Source organism: Equus caballus, chromosome 14 (assembly GCF_041296265.1).
Source record: "Equus caballus isolate H_3958 breed thoroughbred chromosome 14, TB-T2T, whole genome shotgun sequence".
Lineage (NCBI taxonomy): Eukaryota > Metazoa > Chordata > Mammalia > Perissodactyla > Equidae > Equus > Equus caballus.
Window position 1 is genome coordinate 53028404 of NC_091697.1, and position 11725 is coordinate 53040128.

The window sequence follows — 11725 nt, forward strand, 5'->3', positions numbered from 1 at the left end:
GACTGGAATTTTATTAAATTTTGAAATTTGATCAGGATCGACATTTTTATATTAAGCCTTCTAGAAGGCCAGGAAGATGGTACATCTATTTACTCAAAATTGTTTTAATTACTTAAAACATAAATTAATCTGGACTTCTTTTTACCAGTAATGGTGGGCTAGATTATTTGGACCAGTCCTACCACTGAAAACTAAGTGTTGGATGACATATCTTTAGAGAAATCCATAAAAGCACTAAAGTATTGACAAGAAAGTAAAGTTGGAATTCAGAGAGAAATGAGGAACTCCTAAACACTGAAGCTGCCTTTGTGCTGAGGGCTTTTGCCCATTAGGCTTCTTTGGGTTGAGTCCTTGGATGCTTCATGGGGCAAGAGGCACAGAAGTCAAGGTGGGAAAATGAATAGGAGATCCTCCCCACTCTAAGCTGGGACCCTAAAGGGCTATACATTTAGGGTGAGGGTAAACCAAAAGTAACCCCACTCCCCACCAAACAAATCAAGAGGAAAAGGTGGGAGGGAACACAGACACTATGACTATGTCCTCCTGTGGGTAGGAGGAATAAATTCTCATCACCTGGGAGGTCCACAACACCCAAAGACATTAACTGAGTATGAAGCGGTCCTGAATTGGTAGTGTTCCCAAGTGCCTGGTAAAAGCAAATGTAAAACTTCTTGGGGGAAGCTCATCTTTATTCTAGGCCTTGGGGACCTCCATGAAAAATTTTTCAAGGGCAATGAACAGTACACAATGAAAGATAACCAAATCCAGAAGGAAAAAAAAGCCACAATGAGCAAGAAGCAGTGCAATTTACAGAAAGCATAATCAGATCCATACCAGACTTCAAATATTGGGATTATGTGGCACAGATGACAAAACAAATGATTAATACAGATCAAGCTTGAAACATCTTCAGAGAACAGCAAAGTATAAAAAGTACGTAGTAGATTTGGATAAGAGCCAAATGAAACTTCTAGATATACAGAAATCACAACGCAAATAAACGCATAATAGGTTTGGCAGCAGATTAGACACAACAGAAGAACTAGAAGATAAAAAGAAGTTATCCAGAAAAAAAAGCAAAAAGACAAGAACACAGAAAATACAAAAGAGGATTCAAACAATGTAGAGGATAGAATGAGAACTACCAAATTCCTGAAGAAAAGAAAAAAGTGGGGCAGAGGCAGGATCTGAATATTCGAGATCTGGTGAAAGACATCAACCAACATGTTTAGGAAGCCCAGGAATCTCAAAGAAAGATAGATAAATACAAACCAAGATACATTATAGTCAAACTGCAGAATATCAAAGAGAATTCTTAAAAGCGAAAACAAAAAAAAGGACATTATTTTCAAAAAAGTCACAAGAAAAAATCAGCTGCTTCTCAACATTAATGAAAAGCAAAAGACTACAGTGAAAGAAAATAACTGCAAACCCAGAACACTTGACCCCTACAGAAAAGAGCTTTCAAACATAAATGAACTAGAAATTTTCCATCCTTATGTTCAGTAATAATTAGAGTAACAAAAAGTATGAGATCCCTGAAGGTAAATGAATCTAAAATTACTACCAGTTTTTAAACTAGTACATCTTTAACAACCTTTAATTTTGTTTTTCTTATTATGATTAGTCTATTCAGGTTTTCTATCTCTTTGGTTAATTATGGTAATCTATATTTCACTAAAATTTAATTTTCTCCAAAATTTCAATTTTGTTATAAAATTTCAGACTGTAACTGTTCTAATTTCTTCTGTTTCAAACTTAATTTGATTATATGTTCCTCTTTTCCTCGCTTAGACCTACCAGGGATTTATCCTAGGAAAAAAAAATCCAGCTCTGCAATTTGCAGGTCAGTGTAATAAACTCTTCACATATGTAAAAGAGGAAGATCTGTGTCTGTGTGTTCACCGTTTCCAAATGCATAGAATCTCTGGAAAGATATAAAGAAACTGAGAAGCAAATCATATCTGATAAGGGACTTGTATCTAGAATATGTAAAGAACTATTATAACTTAATAATAAAAAGACAAACCACTCAATTAAAAAATGGGCTGGGGGTGCCGGCTCCGTGGCTGAGTGGTTAAGTTCGCGCGTTCCGCTGTGGTGGCCCAGGGTTCGGATGCTGGGTGCGGACATGGCACTGCTTGTCAGGCCACCTTCAGGCGGCGTCCCACATCCCACAACTAGCAGGACAGGCAACTAAGATATACAACTGTGTACAGAGGGGGTTTGGGGAGATAAAGCAGGAAAAAAAAAAAAGAAAAAAGATTGGCAACAGTTGTTAGCCCAGGTGCCAATCTCAAAAAAAAAAAGGGCTGGGCTGGGCCGGTGGCGCAGTGGTTAAGTTCACATGTTCTGCTTCAGCTGCTCAGGGTTCACTGGTTCAGATCCTGGGTGCAGACCTAACCATGCTGTGGCAGGCATCCCACATATAAGGTAGAGAAAGATAGGCATGGATGTTAGCTCAGGGCCAGTCTTCCCCAGCAAAAAGAGCAGAATCGGCAGCAGATGTTAGCTCAGGGCTAATCTTCCTCAAAAAACCCCCCAAAAAACAAAAAAAAAATGGGCAAGGGACGTGAATAGACAGTTCTCTAAAGAACATACAAATGGCCAATAAACACATCGAAAAGCCACTCAACGTCATTAACCACCAGAGAAATGCAAATCAAAACCACAATAAGATATCACTTTATACTAGAATGGCTATAATAAAAAAGACAGATAATAAGTATCCGTGAAAATGTGGAGAAATTGGGAGCCCTCATTCACTGCTGGTGGGAATGTTAACAGGGTGCAGCTGCTTTGGAAAACAGTCTGGCAGCTCCTCAGAAGATTAAACATCACCATATAACCCAGCAATTCTACTCCTAGGTATATACCCAAGAGAAATGAAAATACATGTCTAGGGCCGGCCCCGAGGCTGAGTGGTTAAGTTCGTGCACTCTGCTTCGGCGGCCCAGGGTTTCGCCAGTTTGGATCCTGGGTGCGGACATGGCACTGCTCATCAGGCCATGCTGAGGTGGCATCCCACATGCCACAACTAGAAGGACCCACAACTAAAAATATACAACTATGTACCAGGGGACTTTGGGGAGAAAAAGGACAAATAAAATCTTTAGAAAAAAGAAAAAGAAAATACGTGTCTACGCAAAAGTTCATAGCAGTATTATTAATAGCCAAAAAGTGAGTAAAATGCAAAGGTCTACCAGCTGATAAATGGATAAATACAATGTGGTATGTCCATATAATAGAATATTATTCAACAATACAAAGAAATGAAATACTTAATATATGCTGTATCATGGATGAACACTGAAAACATTATGCTAAGTCAAAGAAGTCAGTCACAAAGGACCATACATTGTATGACAGCTAAGGGGTACAAGGTTTCTTTTTGGAGTAACGAAAACTTTCTAAAATTGTGGTGATGGATGCACAACTCTGTGAATATACTAAAAACCACTCTACTGTACACTTTAAATGGGTGAATTGCATGGTATGTGAATTACAGTTCAATAAGAGCTGCTAAAAAACAACTGAGAACGCTGGTTGCCTACAGAGAGAACTAGGTGGCTAGAGATATTTTTGTAGCATCTTTTGAGTTGTGAATGAATTATCTATTAAAAATTTCAACTTTAATAAACAAAACCCTTGCTTTTGCTTTCATCCATCTTTTCTACTTATTTTTATTAATTTCAGTTTTCTCACTTTATTTTCCCTTCCTTTCTACTTAATTTCAGCCAATCTGTTGCTTTGTTTTTCAAGTTGACAAACGTGTTTATTTTCAACTTTTTACTTAATAAAAATTTTATATCTATAAATTTTCCCTAGAAGTTTTTATACAGAATATAGTTCTTATCAATTTTAGGTAATTACAAATTATTTAATTTACAAGGAGCCAGAGATTATTCAGAAGAATAATTTTCTTAATTTTCAAGTGGTTAAGGTTCTTTTGGGTATGTTCTGACGCCCTGATTTCTAGTTTTATTTTATTATGTTATAAAATGCAGCCAGAAAAACCTTCACTTTTGGGGATCTATTACATTTTTGTTTGCAGACAACTATGATTTTTGCACACTGCTCTTTGAGCCTAAAGAGAAAAACGTGTGATTTCTAAGGCACAAATATGATGTGTGTGTGTATACACACACACATATATATATACACACACATATATGGTTGATTTTTTTTACTTGATCTGTTAAATTCTGAAAGTCGTGAATTCAAATCCTCTACTATAACATTATTTGACCCAGTGTGAGACTCTGTCTGATAGGAAATCAACATTTTTGATGACTGATGTTTGGTTTTATGTCTTCCATCATATTTACTTTTCACATTCTATTCCTGTAATGTTTATTTTCCTATTTTAAACAGATTTTTAAAAAGTACTTCTAAAAAAATTCACTTTAAAATCATTTTTAAAAATCTTTTTAATTTAAAAAATTTTTAAAAATCATTTTTAAAACTTTTTCTCTTACAGTATATATCTTTTTAAAGAATTTTTAATTGAACCCTTAAAATTCACATTATTATTTATATTTTGCTAGATTCACTGCTTATCATTGTGTCTTTTATTCATCATATTCCCCTAACTTGACATCTTTGTTTTGGTTTACTCTTCAAAAAGTTACCTGAGGATATATATTTCTAAGTCACTGGATGTCTGAAAACGTCTTTTGCCTTCATATTTGAACAATATTAAGTGGGACAGATTTAGACTTCTGTTCTGTCAATAATCTACAAATATTCCAGCTTTCACTGTTGTAGAAAACTAATTTTCTTTCTTTTGTAAACATCCTGTTTAGCTGAGAGCCTAATATGAGCGCCTAACACCTAAATTCAGAAATTTCACCAGATTCTGGTTAGGTGAGAGCAGTTTTTTCCAACTAATGATGCCTCGCATTTTCAATCTACAAACTCACATCTTCAGTTGTTTCTTCCCTCCTGAAACGTCTCTTACACACACTGGTTTCCAGCAGTGTCCATTTGTTTCTATTCTCTATGAAATTTTAAAATATGGATATCATTTAAGTTTTAGAAACTCCCCCCTAGTTTCATCTCTTAAGAATTCTCATCAAAATTCAGAGTTCTCTTCTGACTCCTAGACACCACCTTTCCTTATTCATATGTATATAATTTTAACCCACTAGTTGTCTCTTCAGCAGTGAGAGGAAAAAAATTTTTGCATCAGCCTCTGTTATCCACTCAGAAGTTTCCAAGCAGCATTCAATTTTTTGCTTTAATAAGTGGCAGTATAAAGTAATGATTAAAAGTACGGGCTCTGGAATTAGATGGCTTTTCCAGCTGTGTGACCATCAGCAAGTTATTTAACCTCTCTGTGTCTCAGGTCCCCCATCTGTAAAATGGATAATAATAACAGTACCTAGGCAGACAGCCTGGCACACAATAGTACTGTCTATCTTGGTGCTTATTAAACAGAGCAATTAAAGGTTGATAGAGCAAGGTCTAAGGTAAAAATCACAGGTCCAAAAACCTGTGGGAGTGAAACAATGTCACAGAAAACCCCCAATCAGACTATAACCCTAATCTCAACTGTCGTATAACGAGGGTGATTAGGTGGGAGTAAGGATGGCTCAGCTCTGCCTATCATCTCTACCGATAAAAGCTTAAAGCATACAGAAATACCATCCTTATGTATAAAAACGGATAAAAAAAAATTAGAAGAGGCAATTCTAACCTTTAAACCCACACCACCCCATGTGGTAGCGACGACCTACATGTGGTTATGTAAATTTAAAATTCAATACAATTAAAAATTTAGTTCTTCAGTTGCACTTGCCACATTTCAAGGCTCGATAGACACATGTGCTTAGTAGCTACCTTATTGGACAGCACCTCTCTAAACAATGAGCAAATTAAGGAAAAGATTGAGTTATTGGAATTCAACTTTAGATGTATCAAATGCAAACTATTAATGCACCTGTGTGGCAGGGTGCTGCTGATCACAAAGGCAATAACTTGGACAATTCTAATCTTGGACTGGGTTCGAATCCCAGACATACCACAAACCACCTACAAGACCTTGAATTCATCATTAAATCACAGGCAGCATGAGATAATGGTTAAGAGCACATAATCTCTGGACTACTTGGGATTTGAACTCCAGCTCTTACTAGCTGTGTAACACTGGGCAAGTTACTTCACATCTGCCATTTGTTATCTTCATTTTACAGTAGTACCACCTAGAGATGGTGAAGATTAAATACTTGTAAAAGCATTTAGAACAATGCCTGGAATTACTAAGTGCTACAGAAGTATGTGCCTAATAAATCTCTCAAGCTTTTATTTCCTCAATTTCAAAATGGGCGATATAAAACTTGCGGTGCCTATTTCACAAGTTATTATAATGAATATGAAAATAGTTTGTTGGGGCCAGCCTAGCGGCGTAGTGGTTAAGTGTGCATGCTCCGCTTCGGCAGCCCAGGGTTTGCAGGTTTGGATCTGGGTGTAGACCTACACACCACTCATGAAGCTATGCTGTGGCAGCATCCCACATACAAAATAGAGGAAGAGTGGCAAAGATCTTAGCTTAGGGACAATTCTCCTCCAGCAAAAAGAGGAAGACCAGCAAGAGATGTTAGCTCAGGGCCAATCTTACTCACCAAAAAAGAAAGAAAGAAAGAAAAAAGTTTGTAAATTACAAGAATATGTAAAACCACAAAAGTGGGGGAGCAGAGGTCTTATTTTCCACCTTTTTCCATCTCCCACAATATCCATGAATTCCTGTGCTAACAGTGGACATTTTATAAATGTTTATGTTTTCATTAAAACTGGAGCCTCACTCTCTAGAGTTGTAAAGGGATAAACCTGAAGAAGATGCAGAGTTCTTACTGAAGGAAAAGCCTACTATAATGTTTGTCCCAAAGAGGGCAGGGATTACCTACCTCAATTTGAGCTCTCAAGGAGCAATATGTAATATATACTATAATAAAATCATCCAAGCTCCCAAGCCTTTAACCATTACAGAGAGTTTACAGTGCCTAACCCCCTTCCCTTCAGGAAACAGAGAAAAAGGGTGTAATTTTTGGAAAGTTACCTATCTTTGTCACAGACACTTATTTGTGAGAAAAAACTAACTTTTGTTCAAGTTCACAATTAACAAGTCGCATAAAAAGGCTAATTCGTGCCAAATATCCTCTCTCTCAAAACGGAAACAGAAGCAAAAAACAGCACACACTGGGAATCTCATTAAAATTCCTTATGGAGACCCTTCTCTTATTTGCAAACATAACCTGCAGCAGATGAAATTCCAAAGGCAATTTAATGAAAGTGCAAACCAAAACCTGGTTAACTGCTTGAATGCAGTTTGTGAGAAATCATGCCCCCAGAGTACAAGACAGTTATCAGCCAGCACATGCAAAATGGAAATGTGTCTTCTGTTGAAACAAATGTCAAAAGCTGTCAGCTGTTAGACCTTCTCCCACGGCAGATTGGAAGCCAAATTCTTTCCAGAGTGTGCGGATTCTGTGGGGCGATGGGGCTGCGGAATTAGGGGAAACAAGACAACAAAAGGAAGCAGAAAAGGCCTTTTTGGAGTCACTAGAAAATACCACTGCTGGCTGCTTCAACAAATGTTTTGAAAAAACAAACTTCACCACAAGCCATATACTTTTGGGGATGGTGGGGAGTAAGCAGAGAGATTAGGAGGCCTAGAATCAAAGAATGTGAACTGGATGGGCCCTTAAAGTTCATCTGGCTCAAAACCCTCCTGGAGCAGGGGTTCCCAGTACCCTCAAGGCCCTCCTATCCAGAACATGGGATACAACACAACTAAAAATAAGGGGTAGGTGAGGGCCAAGAAAAGGGAGAAAGGGGATCAGAAAGATACAGGCCCGTGGACGGTTGCAGAACGCTCCCCTCGGACGCTCGCCAGCCCGCCAGTCCCTCCGCCCCTTTCTCTTCCCCCACCCCAGCTTCGGGAGGAGCGCGCACGCGCAGCAAGTAGGGGCTGCGCGTGGCGACGCGCAGGCGTAAAGTGGGGAGAAACAATGAGCTTTGTTGCCGAGGTGGCCGTGGGGGGCAGGGGAAAAAGGGTACCAGAGCGGGGGTTGAAGGAACTGGAGGGAGGGGGGAACGCGAGACAGTGCTTTCCCGGCAACCCTCGCGCGCCACCGAGGACCCGGATAGAGAGCTGCGAGATCCAAATCATAAATAATAATGACAATGAGAAAAAGGAGCGACGGCCATTTCTCAGAGAAGAAAAAGACGAAGTCGGTCCAAGCTCATCCTTCAGACTCGCCTGAAAGGGGTAAGGAACACCGGAGGCCATACGGGGCTTGGTGGCCAACAACCGGGGGACCCGCTAGGCCCCTCAGTCGTCGCCGAGGTGCTGTCCCTCGACCGCCAGGGCCGCCGCACCCTTCTCGTCGCTCCGCCCGAGGGAAGCCCTCACCCAGTGCACGGCAGCGGGGACGGCAGCCAACGAATCCGGTCGGCCTCCGCGGATCTCCACAGGCAGCGCCGCTCCCCCGCTCGACGCGCGCTTCGCCCGCCGCCTCCCTTCTCCAGTCCAAACAAACACCCTAGCCCGGAAGTGACTTCACTTCCGCCGCCGTTGGCCCCGCCCTCACGTTCTGTCAGCGCTGCCCTCTGAGGCCACTAGAGAGCGCGCGAGAGAACGCGCCATCCCAAATTTCTCTTCGTCTCCCATGCTGCAGGAATGTGCGTGCGCAGCGGGCTTTCCTGCGTACCCTGGCCGGGACGGTACACTATGCTGGGAGTCCTGAGTCGGGTCCGGCCAGTGTCCCCACACCCCCCCCATCCTTCAAGAATGATGGAAAGCATAAGTAGGGGAACTGGTGAGTGAAAAAGACCCTGACAAGATACGCGGACGTGGACTCTTACGGACTGCTACCGTTACTTCAAACGCACTGACACCGAACAGGAACATCTACATAATGACAGCGCACTCACACGCCCAGAAACATACAGCAAACGTGATACACATTGCACACTAACAGTGACATGCACCGGGTCACATCCAGAGATCCTGACGCAGAAACATAATAAACAGAAACAATAAACTAAGACAAATTAACAGAAGCATATTAACTGATCTACAAGCACCTGCACCCAGACACGTTCAGGCACACACTTTTTGAAGCTAGACCTTTACACACAGACGCAAGTTATGAATATGTGGTTCCCAGGCAGCCTATGGAACCTTTTTTGTGGCTAAGAGAGGAAATACCCTGTCCAGAGATAGAAGGGTGAGACCTCATGGTCCAAGAATTTCCCAGTCCATGATCCTGGATGCACTGTCACCCATACATTACTCTTATCCATGCTTCCTTACTATCATCATAGGCAAGCCCCAAGACGTATTTTTAGTGATACTAATCAAGGTACAGTGTTTAGTATGTTTAAAAAAATTTGGATGTTTGACTATATATGCACTGTATTTGAAAGGGGACACAGAAACTAGTAATTTCTTCCCTCTGGAGAAGGAAAATGAGGGACTGAGATTTACCTTTTAACTCTTGTAAAATTTGAATCTTTAAAAAACCACATGCTTTTAATATCTACTAAAACTACATTAAAAAAAGTTCCCTCCGTGGGAAGGCTTGAATCCATAAAAGGGCTACTCCTCTTTAGGGCCATTTCATTCATTGAAGGTCTGCTTTGGGTCAGTCCAAAGCCCCAAAGAAATAAAGAACACAGTTGTTCTGCCATAGGCCCTGGGTCAACAACTTTCGCCACATTTGCAGAAACAGATCCTAAACTGGGAGAAAGTTTGGCTATGTTGCCTGCTAAGCAAACAGCTCTGGAAGGAGATGGTGCTGTTTTACAGGTCTGTGGAGTATGATTCATCCAAGGAACCTGGAAGATAAGCTATCAACCTGAGGCTGGAAGAGGCATGAACAGGACAGGAGGAGGACAAAATAAAAATAGGTGGAGTTTAGATAAAATGTGGTTGACCCTGACATTCTAGAAGTTAATCACGAGATGAATTGAACTTGTTACTTAGTAACACAAATCACTTAATTGAGTATATTGGTAATATTGAAAGATCATCTTTGATAAATCCTGGTTTATTTTAGTCTGAACTATTCAAAGGTTTTTGTTGTTTTTCCCACCCAAAGATTTCAATTCCCAGCTCACAGTGTGAGTTCACCATTTAGTTGAGAAAGCTTAATGGACCCAGAGTACTTCCCTGGTATCCTCTGGATATCCTTCCTTCCAAGGACCCTCTGCTCACTTGCAAAACGGGGTTCATGATGTTCATCCTATGCCTGGATGGTAGTGGCGATGGTGTATGAATGGAATACACTGTCAGAAGAGCAAAGGCTAACAACAGTTTGCCAATGAGGAGGACAACCACTGTAATGGGACTATTAGAGGTCCACAGTTTAAAAATACTGCAGAAATTCATCTGTTTGGTTCAGATAGTAACAATCCTAACTTGAGATGGAGGATGAAGTAGGAATCAGAAGAGAGAGGATGGTCGTGAAGGCCCAAGATGACTGTGACTAGGCTTCCACACTAAACTACCATCTTCCTACAGACGTGAGGTTTATCAAAAAGTAAAATGTCGATCTTCTGATTCAAACGCTTCACGTATAGGAATCCGCCCAAAGAAATTGGACATATGTAAAAACATGTAAGGATATTCATAGCTATATTATAAACAATCAAAAAAAATCTAAAAGCCTATCAGGAGGGAATTAGTTAAATGAATTACACTGTAACAGAATGAAACATTAGTTATTAAAAAGATGTACATTGTTATGGAATGATACTTTTTTTTAAAACAGGCTGCAAAACAGCACATATAAGCTTCTAAAATTATATATATAGACACAGGCATGTGGGGGTATAAATGCAAATATCTGATAGAATAGCAGTATCTGTAACAGCAGTGTCTCTAGGTGGTCAGATTTTGAATGATTTACTGTCTTCTGTACAGATTTTTATATTGTCTGAACTCTCTATGAAAGCTTGAATTGAATTTGTAAACAGGAAAAAAAGTTACACCTCAAATAAAATCTAACCTATATCCCTATAGTTTTTTGGTAATGGCCTTGTCCCTATGCTCATTTCTATCATGTGGAAGCTGGGCAGAATATGTGCCCCAGAATTACTGTCTTGAGTAAAGGCCTAACATTGTGGGCATAAGCAATGGTCCCTGCTCTAAATGTTTACACTTCGGGTGAGGAGACTAAGCAGCATCCAACAAACTCTGAATGCCTACTATGTGGCTGCACTATTCTAGACACTGAGGATACACAAGACAGTAACTCACATGATCTTTTCCTAAAAAAGTTGTTTTAGTGAAGCTTAATGAGATACTACCTCACACCCATTAGGATGGCTACTATCAAACAAAAAATAAGTGTTGGTGAGACGTGGATAAATTGGAACCCTTGTGCATTGTTGGTGGAAATGTAAAATAGAATTACCATATGATTCAGCAATGCCACTTCTGAATAAATACCCAAAAATTGAAAGCAGGGTCTCAAAGAGATATTTGTACACCCCTGTTTACAGCAGCATTATTGACAATAGTTAAAACATAGGAGCAACCCAAGTGTCCATCAGTGGATGAATGGATAAAGCAAAATGTGGTATTTACATTAGAGTATGTACAACAGAGTAGTACTGAGCCTTTAAGAGGAAATTCTGCAATATGCTACAAAACAGATGAAACGAGTACATTAAGTGAAGTCAGTCACAAAAAGACAAACATTGTATGACTCCATTTATA

At 39.9% G+C, this 11725-nt stretch overlaps 1 protein-coding gene and 1 long non-coding RNA gene across 8 annotated transcripts in view; one reads left to right on the plus strand and one right to left on the minus strand.

Moving 5' to 3' along the window:
* PAIP2 (poly(A) binding protein interacting protein 2) overlaps positions 1 to 8596 on the minus strand; it is a 20305-nt gene extending 11709 nt beyond the window's left edge. For 2 of the 7 annotated variants that reach the window (XM_001504236.7, XM_014730642.3), the window contains exon 1: positions 8414 to 8596. The gene's annotated coding sequence lies outside the window, so the exon portion shown is untranslated. Of the gene's footprint in view, positions 1 to 1800; positions 1928 to 4922; positions 5000 to 6905; positions 7988 to 8260 lie in introns of those variants that run through there. The other 5 variants (XM_070234186.1, XM_070234189.1, XM_070234187.1 and 2 more) reach the window with 5 other exon arrangements.
* On the plus strand, positions 7952 to 11037 carry LOC106781646 (uncharacterized). Its single transcript, XR_001378308.3, has 3 exons — positions 7952 to 8269; positions 8679 to 8819; positions 9812 to 11037. It is a non-coding gene; the product is annotated as an uncharacterized lncRNA (long non-coding RNA).
* Positions 11038 to 11725: the final 688 nt, after the last annotated feature.